Here is a 12,226-nt window from a genome sequence, read left to right as displayed (position 1 = left end):
CATCAGGGAAAGAAACGAGATGCTGACCAAACAGTTCCTGTTGAATACCCAGAAACCTGGGCATCCCAACAGACATCTGATTGACGAGCCAGCACCGCCTAGGGGCTTAAGGAGTCATCTCCGTAAGCATTTTGAGGAAATACGGCATCTGAGAACACAGCCGTATGAAGCGAAAAAACACAAGCAGGTCCTTGGTGAACTCCACAAACAGGCGTCGGACCTTTATGCCGGGAATTGCCCGGTGAACCCAGTACTCAAAGTAAAGTATCCAAAACTTGCGGAAGAGGAACGCATACTCCCCAGGGAAACGCGTGTCACTCTGGCTCAACTTCGTTCTGGATACTGTAACAGGTTAAACTCTTACATATCCAGAATCAACCCCGACATACAAAATGTATGCCCCGCTTGCAATGTGTCCCCACATGACACCAACCATCTCTTTAATTGTAATGTGGAACCAACGCCTCTAACACCCCTTTCCCTATGGTCCACCCCTGTTGAAACAGCAAGTTTCCTTGGACTCCCGTTAGAGGATATTGATGACAGTTTGTGATCGGTCGCGTCTGTTAGGTGGGGCGAAGCACTGCTACAACAACAACAACAACAGGAATGTTACCGAATTACCTGAGTAGTAAAATACATTATATCATGAAATCCACAATTATTGAACTAGAAATTGCAATAATATAAGACTGCCTAGAATAAGAACTGAGTTCGGCAAAAGGTCTCTTGAATATTTAGGGTATAAAATGTACAATGAGTTACCTTCTGATTTGAAAGACTGTGAAAATATTAGTAAGTTCAAAGAAAAACTGTTTTTATATTGTAAGTAACTAAATGTGACATGAGTATTTATGTTAATCTCTTATTTTAACCTAAACCAGGTCTTAAAGACTGTAATAATAAATAAATAAAATAAATAATAATAAATAAAAAAATTCTGAAGCCTTTGACCACTATGTGATCGGAATATGCTTGGTACAATATGCCAGTGAGCGTTTATAAAATTCTGTCTCACGGAAAGAGTATAATCGTGTCTGCTATTCTTCCTACTAGTCAACTTTCGGAAGAAGCTCAAGAGTCAAGAAACAAAGATGCACGAAACTATCGTGAACTTTTGACCGCAAAAAAGTCAAGAATTTGTAGTAACTTCGATTTGCTGCACAGATTGGTGATATCGTCAGACCCGTTCATAAATAGTTTGCGGAAACCCCTTAGGTCAAAGCGGCGAGCATTAACGAGGTAATTTATTGGCTTATTATCCGAACCAGAGCATGTCGACGATATTGACTCCGACTAACTTTATACCAGTTATAATATCACTTTTTATATATAAGTATGTATTTCGATTCAGTTTTTACAAATATATGCACCTATGTTGTGTTAGACTTTGAAAAAAAATTTGTTTAAATATTAGTCAAAAGCCTCTAAGCTAAAGTTATGAAATCTAAACATTTTTTATTTATATTGGCACTGGAAAATGCTTTTAATGTAGAAAATATGATTATGTGAAATTCCACCTTATATGAGGGCAAGGAGAAAAATTGGGCGGATCACGCCCATTTTTTTCTCAAATCAGATTAAGGTATCAACCACACTGATAAATTTCAAATGAATTTCTCCATTGGTTTGGCTGTTATTAATTTTGGCATTCCAAAAGTGAAAAAAGTTACACTGTGCGGCACCGACGAGTTTGTTTGTTTATTTTATAATCGCATTGTCATCTGCAACCGAAATGAATATGGCAGAGCGAGTGTATTTTGAACGAGTAGACTGCTCTTTTATGTGTTAAGGGACTGCCAGACCTAAAGGTAAGAATATTATGGAAAACTATATCATTAAAATGTTCTCCAATATTTTAAAAAAATTTTAATTTGGAAACATTAGCTGTGAAACAGTTATTAATGGTATAATGGAAATATCTATCGTTCATTTATTAGCTTATTCACTCACTAATACCGTTTTCTTTTCTGGCTATAGTGTTACGCTTTTTGTACGCCGCGCAAGGGTTGTTTCTATTCTAAAAAACAGGCAACGCCTTTACGGGGTATTTCGTTCTTTTGTGAAAATTGTTGCCTGCTTGCAACGCAAAAGCTTTACACTTTTACCCTGTATAAAATGGCGGTGTGGCAATGCAACTCTGTGAAACTCTCAATTCGCTCTTGAGTTCCACATATACTCCGTTAATATGAGTGCACAGATCACCTACCAGATTGCGCATTCACGAGTTCAAAATTGCTTCGTTCTGCGCATCTCCGTCACAGTTGGCTGTTTGAGCGAATGAAAGAAAGAGAGAAAAAAACAAGAGCTAAAGGAAAATGACGTAAGAATTACCCATAAAAAAGCGATGATCTAATGTTTACATGCGCAATGCGCAATCCTCTTGTGTGATTTGTGATATGAGTGAATATGGTGATATGAAATGTTCTTTGTATGTACTATAAATGTTGACAATTTTCTGGGGTAGGAGTAACACTATTAAGGCTTTACCATTTACTTAGGCAACAATTTATTTCAGAAAAGAAAACGCTATAACTTATTTCTTATGGCGCTGCCAAAGTGTTAAAGCGAAGCAACGCTACAAAGTGGTCTATGCAAGTTCGGAATAGGTACTCTGTGCACTCGTTAACTTAATTGTGAAGATCTTTCCGCTAAATAATTCAATAGTTGAAATCGTTCGCCGCTTAATACTAACGGAGATTTCATTGCGTGAAAATTTTTAAGTGTTTTTTAGTAAAGCCTTTATATATTGATTAAATTTCATTTTAAAATGAGCCAATCAGGTAATTAGTATCACATTTCTATTAAAATGAAGATTTTTAGGTTATCGAAGTGTAAACAAACTAAGTGCTGTGCTGCATTGTCAATGATAACTAAGTGTGATATCTTATCTGTCAAATGCCTGACAGGATGTTCAATATGGCTACTTTTTAGCGTTTTGACAGGGTGTTCAATATGGCGGCGCCTATCTTCAGCAGGTGATAGAAAGAGATACAGAATGAGACAGCGATAGTCAAATACAAATCAGGTGATCCAATCAATTTTGACGTCTATGCAGAAGATATCACACTTAGTTATCATTCACAATGCTGTACTGTTCTTACATTCACGTTAACTGTCAAATGACCGTCATTTTTTAAGTTATATACCTGTAACTTTACGAGTATTTTTGCAGTATTTTTACGTTAATATGACCGCCTTTTGACTAATATTACGACCGTTTTTTTTACTTGGATTATACTAATAAATAAATAAAACATTTCTTAAATTGAAATCCATTAACATTTCTTTTATTCAACATTTTTATAATATATTAGATTATTTATAATAGTTGCAAATTATTAACAATAAGTCATAAGGAAGGAATATTTTTTCAGTCTTGTTGGTGAGCCATAAATACAAATTTTAATATATGCGATTGCATATATACAAAGTTAAGGGAAACTTAAATAAATTAATTAATGATATAGAAAATAAAATAGAAGAACTAACAGAACTATTGGTTGCAGTAAACCATCAAATCGCGAGTAGGCAATTCAAAATTTAGTAAGTGGACTTGTAATTCGCCAATTTTAATGCTATACATTTTATATTTTAGTTCAGAAAGCAGCAATTGAGGTTCGAAAGTTACAATTGAAGTTCAAAAATTTCAATTCATGTTCAGAAAATTTAAATTCAAGTTCAGAATTTCTATTTGTGATTCAGAAAATTAAAACTGAAGTTCAGAATTTCGGTTTGTAGTTCAGAAAATTATAATTGAGCTTAAATTGTAATTTTCTGGATTTCAGTTTTAATTTTCTGAACTGCAGTTGAAATTCCTGAGCTTCAGTTATAATTTACTGAACTTCTATTGAAAATTCTGAACTTCAATTCTAATTTTTTTAACTTCAATTGAAATTCCCGAGCTTTCAGACCTTCAATTGCAACTTTCAAATTTTTTTTACATAAAATGAACAATTTAACATTTTTCTGACAGTTAAAGTGGTGAATAGCCTACCAGTGGTTTGAAACCACTTGCATTCGTGTTGGCGCTTCTCTATATCATTAATATAACAATCTCTTTTTATTAATTTAATTAATAGACAAATATAAATTTTTTTCCTTTAATTTTAGAACTGTGTACAAAAATATGTAATTTTGCTATCGCAACCTAAACCAAAAAGTATTGCAACCCATAATCAGAAAAGCTTTGTGTTGAATGTTGATTTATACCACAAAAATAACAAAATTCTTAACAAAACCAGGCTAAACGATAACGTTAACTACCAAAAAAACATAAGTTATTTCACGATGCTTTCATGGATCGATTTGCACTTAAAAACCGATTTAAAATTTTTTTAAGTTTTGACATTTCTTAGTTTAGAATGCGATATATACATTCAATAGAATAATTTTACATTGAGGGCTTTATGCAGTTTTCCTTTTTTCGTGAATTGCAATAATAAACGTAGGTACTCATAGTAATATTTTGTTTTAAATTATGTGATTACAATATTTATACGGACCATTTAGTTGATAGCATTGGTACTGTCAGTTAAATTCATCAGCAAATATTTATATTCAAAATATTTTTTTGTTATACATCTACTTTATATGGTTTGGTTAAAAATTATTGAAAATTCGTTGCATTGAATTGCTTTAAAAATCTTTGCAAACCTTATGCGATTGTTGAATATTTTTTTAATTAGAGCATAAAAAGCTTAGAATTATTAGATTCTTAGATACTTTTTAATCAAGATGATTTCAGTGTGTATTGTTCGCTTGTTTTCCAAATTCGTTGCATATTAAGTTTTCGGATCAAGAATACTCAAAGGTGTCGTGGACTCGTCTTGTTGGTCAATCGCGCGCCGCAATATCCATTGGTGGGAATTGACATTCATTATAAAGAAGCGAAGGCACTGCCCTGCGCAAACACATCGCCAACCTGTGTTGGCAAAACATATGCTCAACTGTAGAGGAAGAAACTTTTTATAAAATTCAATAAAATCAAAAATGATAGTTGTGCTAAAAAGGAGCAAAGTATTGTATGTTAAAGTATAGCAAAGTCTCAGCGGCCTTGTCCTGGTGAAAATTGAGTTTGAATAGGTCTCATTCTTCATTCTCAGAAACATGTACGAAGGTACCTCGTAAGATATTAAAAATCCTCAACACCTTGTTTTGCAATAACTTTAAAAAACTCATATTAAAACATGTGTCATATCCCTACTTCTGTTTAACTTCTACATATCAATAGCTATCTTCACCACCAGAAGGAGTCACTATTGTTTCCTACGCCTATACTTATCGATGAGCTTTGTAATAAAATAAACAACTTCCTCCTTGACCTCTCCAGCTTTTTCACCTTGCGAAACCTGACATTGTCACCGACCAAATCATCGGCGACCTTATTTACAACATGAACGTCCCAAATGTCGACCATTTTGAACGTCCACGTCAATGGCACTACGCTACCGACTGCCTTACACCCCAAAATCTTGGGGCGACGTTCGATCAGGATCTACATTTTGGTGAGCATGCAGCCCCAATTGCACCGAAGATCCAGAGCCGTAATACAATCCTCAAATCTCTTGCTGGCAGTACTTGCGGAAAAGATAAAGAAACTCTCATTACCACTTACAAGCAGTTGGCCAGACGATTGCATGCTACGCGTCCCGATATGGTCGCCAAGCCTAAAGAAAAGTACAGCGTCCACAACCATTCTAGAAAATAAATCTTTTTGTTGATGAATAAGTTTTGAGGTCATTGCTGTGGCAGCGCATTTTTCCAATAAAGCACGTTGTTGTTCCTTTGATTGGCGCTTCGACATGTACAGCCATGTCATTTTTGGTCATGCATAATTGTAATGCTTTACATATAGCTTTAATGATGATACGTACATGCACGCCTTCCTCAACATATGGCTTAACTTGTTTTAAGATTGCCCTCGTTAAAATACTACTGAAGTGGTGCCATCACCGACCTGATAAGAGAAAAATTTTTATTCTACACATTCTAATATAACAAAAAACTTACCTCAGCATCTTGGGATTTTGCGATGTCGACTAGAGTTTTACGGCTGGATGCATAATATCCAATAGTTTCATAATGATTGCACCATCATTTGAAATTGTGGCCCTAGTACTGTTTTCACACAGAAACTTAATGATCTCATTTCACCTGCTAATGAAATCGTAAATTTTTTGCTTTCACACAGAAGTAACTGCTCGATTAGTATGAAGGATGAGACAGCCAATCATGGCGGAACGATACAAGGTGGAAGCATGGTGACATACCTACAAACAAAAAAAATTCCATGTACTTGTAAATTCGATGGACAAATGTCAAAATCGAACTGCGCCGGTAGTTGATGTATCAAATCAAATAAAAAAGGTTATAATCAGCTGTTCGATGCGGCCACCTTGTACCGTTCCGCCATGCAGACAATGACATTTGCTTTGACGAATGACATTTTTAAGCACTGACCACTTCAAAAACTAAGAAGCGGAAACGGAAGCGGAACGCTACCAACAGAGTTGCATTGTGCTTTTGACTTCATTAGGCATTCGATTAGCTACTAATGAAATAATAATAGATTCGAATTTTGTAGGGAAGATTGAGCTCAATAAGCGTCTAATGTAGAATATTGCCTTTATTATTCAATAAGCCGTCTGTGTGAAAATAGTATACCACTCGAATCAACAATATGCTTCTACATCTACCCAATTCAAGTTCAGGACGTTCATATTTATCGACACGCTGTCCGGTGTGGCCAAAATGTTGGAAATATTCAGTTGGCACTGTTGAGAAAAATATGGATCAATGAACACAAGTAAAAGTGAAAGATTTTCTTTTTCCATCTGTTGTTACTTGACACATTAGACATCGAAAACGACGACTAGCATCTACAAATTGCATTTTAGCCTTGCAAACGATTACATCTAATTGAATTCACCAAAATTTACAATGGGTGGCTCATATTCACCCTCTACCGTGCATGCCATTGGTGAAATGGTAAGTGTAAAGGACAAAGCTGTTGTTTTTAATAAATCAGCTGTTGCAGGTATGCAATACAAAAAGGCCTGCAAACGAGAAAGATCAATGTAATTGCCAAACAAAAAATTAAAGCGTGGCTGACTGGGCATTGGCGCCTGTCCAAGTTGTGTTGGTGGCATCATTTGACCCCTGTAACCACCTGGTGCGCCTGGTTGTTGTAGAGGATAACCTGGCTGTTGAGGTTATGGAGGACAACCAGGTGGACCAGGTTGTGGTGGATAGCCCGACTGTTTTGGCATTGGCAGATAGGTTGTTGCTGCTGCTGTCGTGGCATTGTACAACCCGGTTGCTGTTGTGGTATATACCTTGGCATAACTGGATGTGGTGTCATTGCCCCACCTGGTCCAGTAGATGCGGGCGGCATACCTGGAGCACCATCCCAGCAAAAATCTAGTGAACGAAAATGGCGACCAACAACAACAGCTTGGATAAGCTATATATTTTGCGCTGGCAACCCCTTGAATCAATTTGGTATTTTAATAGCCTATTTCGACAGGCATACCTGCCGCGGGTATATTCTTAGCCCCTAACCCACTGTGGGTGTACTTCGCGTATTTCGGCCGGCGGTGGAGAGTCAGAACGAAATCCTCCAAATAAACAAGTTGGCGAAAGAACAGTATTTATTTAGGTAATAGTCTAGTAGAGGGGTCGACGGCTAATACGCGTCCAAAAATATCGGGAGAGGTGTCAAACGACGCGGTTGAACTCGTTCAAAAGATATTAACGAAAAACCGAAAAATGGAATCCATAGTATTTTTGCGCAAAACACCTTTCTGCGCTTATAAAAAATTACCCTGGGTGGGTCCAATACAGGTTTGGAGACTAAAACTACATCCGCGCAAAACACTTATGTTCACAACGACCACATTAAAATCGCCAACTTCAACTGCAAATATCTCCGGACAGAGATACAATTTTTCTTTTCCGCCTTCGGATTATGGTTGTCGAGGTCAATACGCGTCTTTTCACACTTCTCTCGATATTTTTTTACGCGTATTAGCAGTCGATCCCTCAAATAGACTTTTACCGCTGACGTTGATGGTCCTTTTTACAAGCTCGACCATACCGGGAACGATTTAATATGACCACATTGAACCTTCTATGCCATACTGCCCCCGCCCCTAGTTCCTTGAAACTTGGAGTCGCCAGAGCCTCGGCTGCCAAATAAACATTTACATCATAAATAGTTTCGATAAAATTGGCAAAGTTTATTTTTCCATGGATACCTAACGAAAGTTGTCTTTTTTTGTAGTAAGTTCTTCTTAATAAGCACAAAATGAAAGAGCTACTTGTATTTTAAATTAATGTGTCACTTTAGCCATTATAAGCTATTGAAAAATGTATGGGGTTACAACAACAACAACAACATTGAAAAATGTAAATGTTACGTTTTGGTGCGACGAGTTTGTAAATGTGTTGAATGAATCTCAATACAATGAGAAAGACTGTTGCAAGTACTAGTCAGAAATAACTTATATGATGGTTTAAGTCAACGTAATGAAGACTTGGTTACGTTCTTAAATTCGCTATTCGAAATTTCGATAGAAATCAACAAGTGGAAGGGAGCTGCATTAAAAGATACATTTTTTGCCTTTTGGTATGGACCTCCACAATTGCGCAGGAGCAAGCTTGCGCTACACAACCCATTGAATTATTTAGGTATTTTAGTCGCCTCAGACGGGCATACATGCCGCGGGTATATTCTAAGCCCTCTAAGTGTGCGGATACTAGTGGCTTTACCCTACCCAGCTCTGCTCACACTTAACTCTAATATGTAATTGCACTGTGTATCAACAAAAATACCTTGCATTAACATCATGATCGTAGAGTAACTTTAGAACGCTTCGCGCATTTAAAACATTATCCAACGTTATTTACTTGTAGGTTTCTGCAAATCTTTTTAGAAAATCTAAACTCGTTCAAAAGATATTAACGAAAAACCGAAAAATGGAATCCATAGTATTTTTGCGCAAAACACCTTTCTGCGCTTATAAAAAATTACCCTGGGTGGGTCCAACACCGGTTTGGAGACTAAAACTACATCCGCGCAAAACACTTATGCTCACAACGACCACATTAAAATCGCCAACTTCAACTACAAATATCTCCGGACAGAGATACAATTTTTCTTTTCCGCCTTCGGATTATGGTTTTCGAGGTCAATACGCGTCTTTTCACACTTCTCTCGATATTTTTATTTACATCATAAATAGTTTCGATAAAATTGGCAAAGTTTATTTTTCCATGGATACCTAACGAAAGTTGTTTTTTTTTTTTGTAGTAAGTAAGTTCTTCTTAATAAGCACAAAATGAAGGAGCTACTTGTATTTTAAATTAATGTGTCACTTTAGCCATTATAAGCTATTGAAAAATGTATGGGGTTACAACAACAACAACAACATTGAAAAATGTAAATGTTACGTTTTTGGTGCGACGAGTTTGTAAATGTGTTGACTGAATCTCAATACAATGAGAAAGATTGTTGCAAGTACTAGTCAGAAATAATCTTATATGATGGTTTTAAGTCAACGTAATGAAGACTTGGTTACGTTCTTAAATTCACTATTCGAAATTTCGATAGAAATCAACAAGTGGAAGGGAGCTGCATTAAAAAAAACATTTATTGCCTTTTGGTATGGACCTCCACAATTGCGCAGGAGCAAGCTTACGCTACACAACCCATTGAATTAGGTATTTTAGTCGCCTCAGACGGGCATACATGCCGCGGGTATATTCTAAGCCCTCTAAGTGTGCGGATACTAGTGGCTTTACCCTACCCAGCTCTGCTCACACTAAACTCTAATATGCAATTGCACTGTGTATCAACAAAAATACCTTGCATTAACATCATGATCGTAGAGTAACTTTAGAATGCTTCGCGCATTTAGAACATTATCCAACGTTATTGACTTGTATGTTTCTGCAAATCTTTTTAGAAAATCTAAAATTATTGCAATACGTTGAAAGTCTGCATAGAAAAATTTATGAATTTCAAGCAATTGCTGAGGACTTTCATCCACACTATATTCCGTTAACTATTTGTATATTGTCCACTTCAGCTAATGTTTGTATGGTATTAGCAAATTTTAAAATTAACAAATTTTTACGTAATCCTTTGTCTACAATATTATGCGCGCTTTTCAAGTTCGTAGCAACTAAGGATGTAAAATGCTGTCTATTTCGTAGAGCTTGATGTACAATAAATTATTTACTGGGCACTCCATTTGTACACATCTGCCATTGTCCCTGTGCCTGTTCCAGCACTTCTACTAACAAATTGCATTCATTACGTGCTAGTAAAGCTAATCATGTATCATCCGATTGCATTATATCCGTCGTTAGCTCTTCTATTAATTTTACACGCAAGGATGGCGCTTCAAGTATATTCAATGGAAAGTTCACAATAAAATTAATGAACTTTGTTCTAGATTCGCAGTTAGCTGTTGGTGACAATAGCAAATGTAGTACTTCAGCGATTACGCGAGCGGTAGAAATCTTAGACTTTTCTCGACCTAAAGTCAATATCTGGGTAATTGTTTACTTTAGCTCACAACTGCTAAAACCCTACCAAAAATATCGGGATAGGTGTCAAAGACGCGTTTAATCCCAGGACCACGAATCTGAGAGCGGAAATTCAAAATTTTATTTCTGTCAAACGTTATTTTCAAAAAACCGAAAAATGGCCCCGGAGCGCTCCGAAAAGGGGGTGGGATCCATAGTATTTTTGCGAAGAATACCTTTCTGCATTGGCGGCCTTCGACCGCGTCTTTAAAAAATTACCCTGCGTGGGTCCAACTTCGGTTTGGAGACCAAAACTATATCCGCGCAAAACACTTTTACCCACAGTTTTTCTTGTGGGTACTACAAAGTCAACAAAATAACAACAACCACAAGAAAATTTTCAATTTTGTTTGCAAATATCTCCGAAACAAAATAAAATTTTGAATTCGGATTCGTGATCCTGGGTGCAAAGCTCGTCTTTTGACACCTCTCCGGATATTTTTGGACGAGTTTTAGCAGTTGTGAGCTAAAGTAAACAATTACCATAAACACATATGTACAAACATGCGTGCGTACGTACTAATAACAATAATCCCTTCATATATGATGTATATTTCATACTATTGTCCTCACTTGTAATTAAATTAGTCAACGATGGTATACTTCCAAATTCCTGTTGCCTGCTTCACCAGAGCAATTCGAAGTCGACGTCGCTGCCAATGCCAATTGCGAGTTCCTTCTTCTTTCTTTACTTTAATTAAATGTAGACAATTTTCAGTCGGCACTAATACACTGATATTTTCTATTATTTTTTGCACAAAAATATCATAATTATAATTTTTTCAATATTTCCGCTGATTATTTGCTGGTGGACGCCATAAATGGCGTTTGTTGTTCATATTTTTTTCTTTTTCTCTTATCCATTCAATTTTCGATGTGCAACAACACACTAGTCACGCAAATGAATTTGCCTTATTTTTCTATCGTTTTCTTTTTTATTTAATTGAAGAACTACTATAATTTTCCACCGCTAGTACGGAAAGCTGAAAACAAATGGCGGATTCGCAGAAAATTTTTTTGACGTATTTGAGGGTACATACCATGTAAGAAAAGGCAAGCATATATGAAGCTATACTTTGGAAGAAGACGAAATATTGGTATCATTGGATGTTATCTCGCTATTTACTAATATTCCAATTCACTTAGCGATACAAACCATAATGAAAAATGGAAATAACTGGAACCGCATACCAAGATCGGGGAAATTCTGTTTAAGAGAAAATAATTACCTAAAATACGATGATAAAATTTACCAACAGGTTTACGGCATGCCAGTTGGCAGCCCGTTGTCGCCCACAATAGCGGACATTGTATTGGATAAAATTATTGACGACAGCATAGCTGAATTAAAAAAAATGCCATATTTATAAAATACATAGCGAAATATGTAGATGATATATTTGTTATAGTGAAAACAAAGGACATGGAAGACATACATAAAGTACTAAATGCGCAACATACAAAAATTCAATTTACGGTAGAAAAAGAAAGCAAAAACAAAATAGCGTTCCTAGATTTGGAAATACATAAAGGCCGCTACCTGTCATTTAATTGGTATGCCAAAGAAGTGGCATCTGGCAGAATAATAAATTACCATTCGAACCATCCTTGGTATCTAAAAAAAAACACCGCG

General features: G+C 36.1%; 1 protein-coding gene across 12 annotated transcripts in view; it reads right to left on the bottom strand.

The window, feature by feature from the left end:
• Positions 1–11,797, bottom strand: part of LOC137240247 (uncharacterized) — a 162,107-nt gene extending 150,310 nt beyond the window's left edge. The window contains exons 1-5 of one of the 12 annotated variants that reach the window (XR_010949656.1): positions 11,634–11,776; positions 11,114–11,576; positions 6,013–6,159; positions 5,618–5,959; positions 3,260–4,949 (exon numbers count right to left, since the gene is read on the bottom strand). The gene's annotated coding sequence lies outside the window, so the exon portion shown is untranslated. The other 11 variants (XR_010949655.1, XR_010949652.1, XR_010949653.1 and 8 more) reach the window with 11 other exon arrangements.
• Between the last annotated feature and the right edge of the window lie 429 nt (positions 11,798–12,226).

Source organism: Eurosta solidaginis, chromosome 2 (assembly GCF_040869045.1).
Source record: "Eurosta solidaginis isolate ZX-2024a chromosome 2, ASM4086904v1, whole genome shotgun sequence".
NCBI lineage: Eukaryota > Metazoa > Arthropoda > Insecta > Diptera > Tephritidae > Eurosta > Eurosta solidaginis.
Note: the sequence above shows the minus strand (reverse complement) of the source record. Positions and strands in the feature narration are given on the sequence as shown.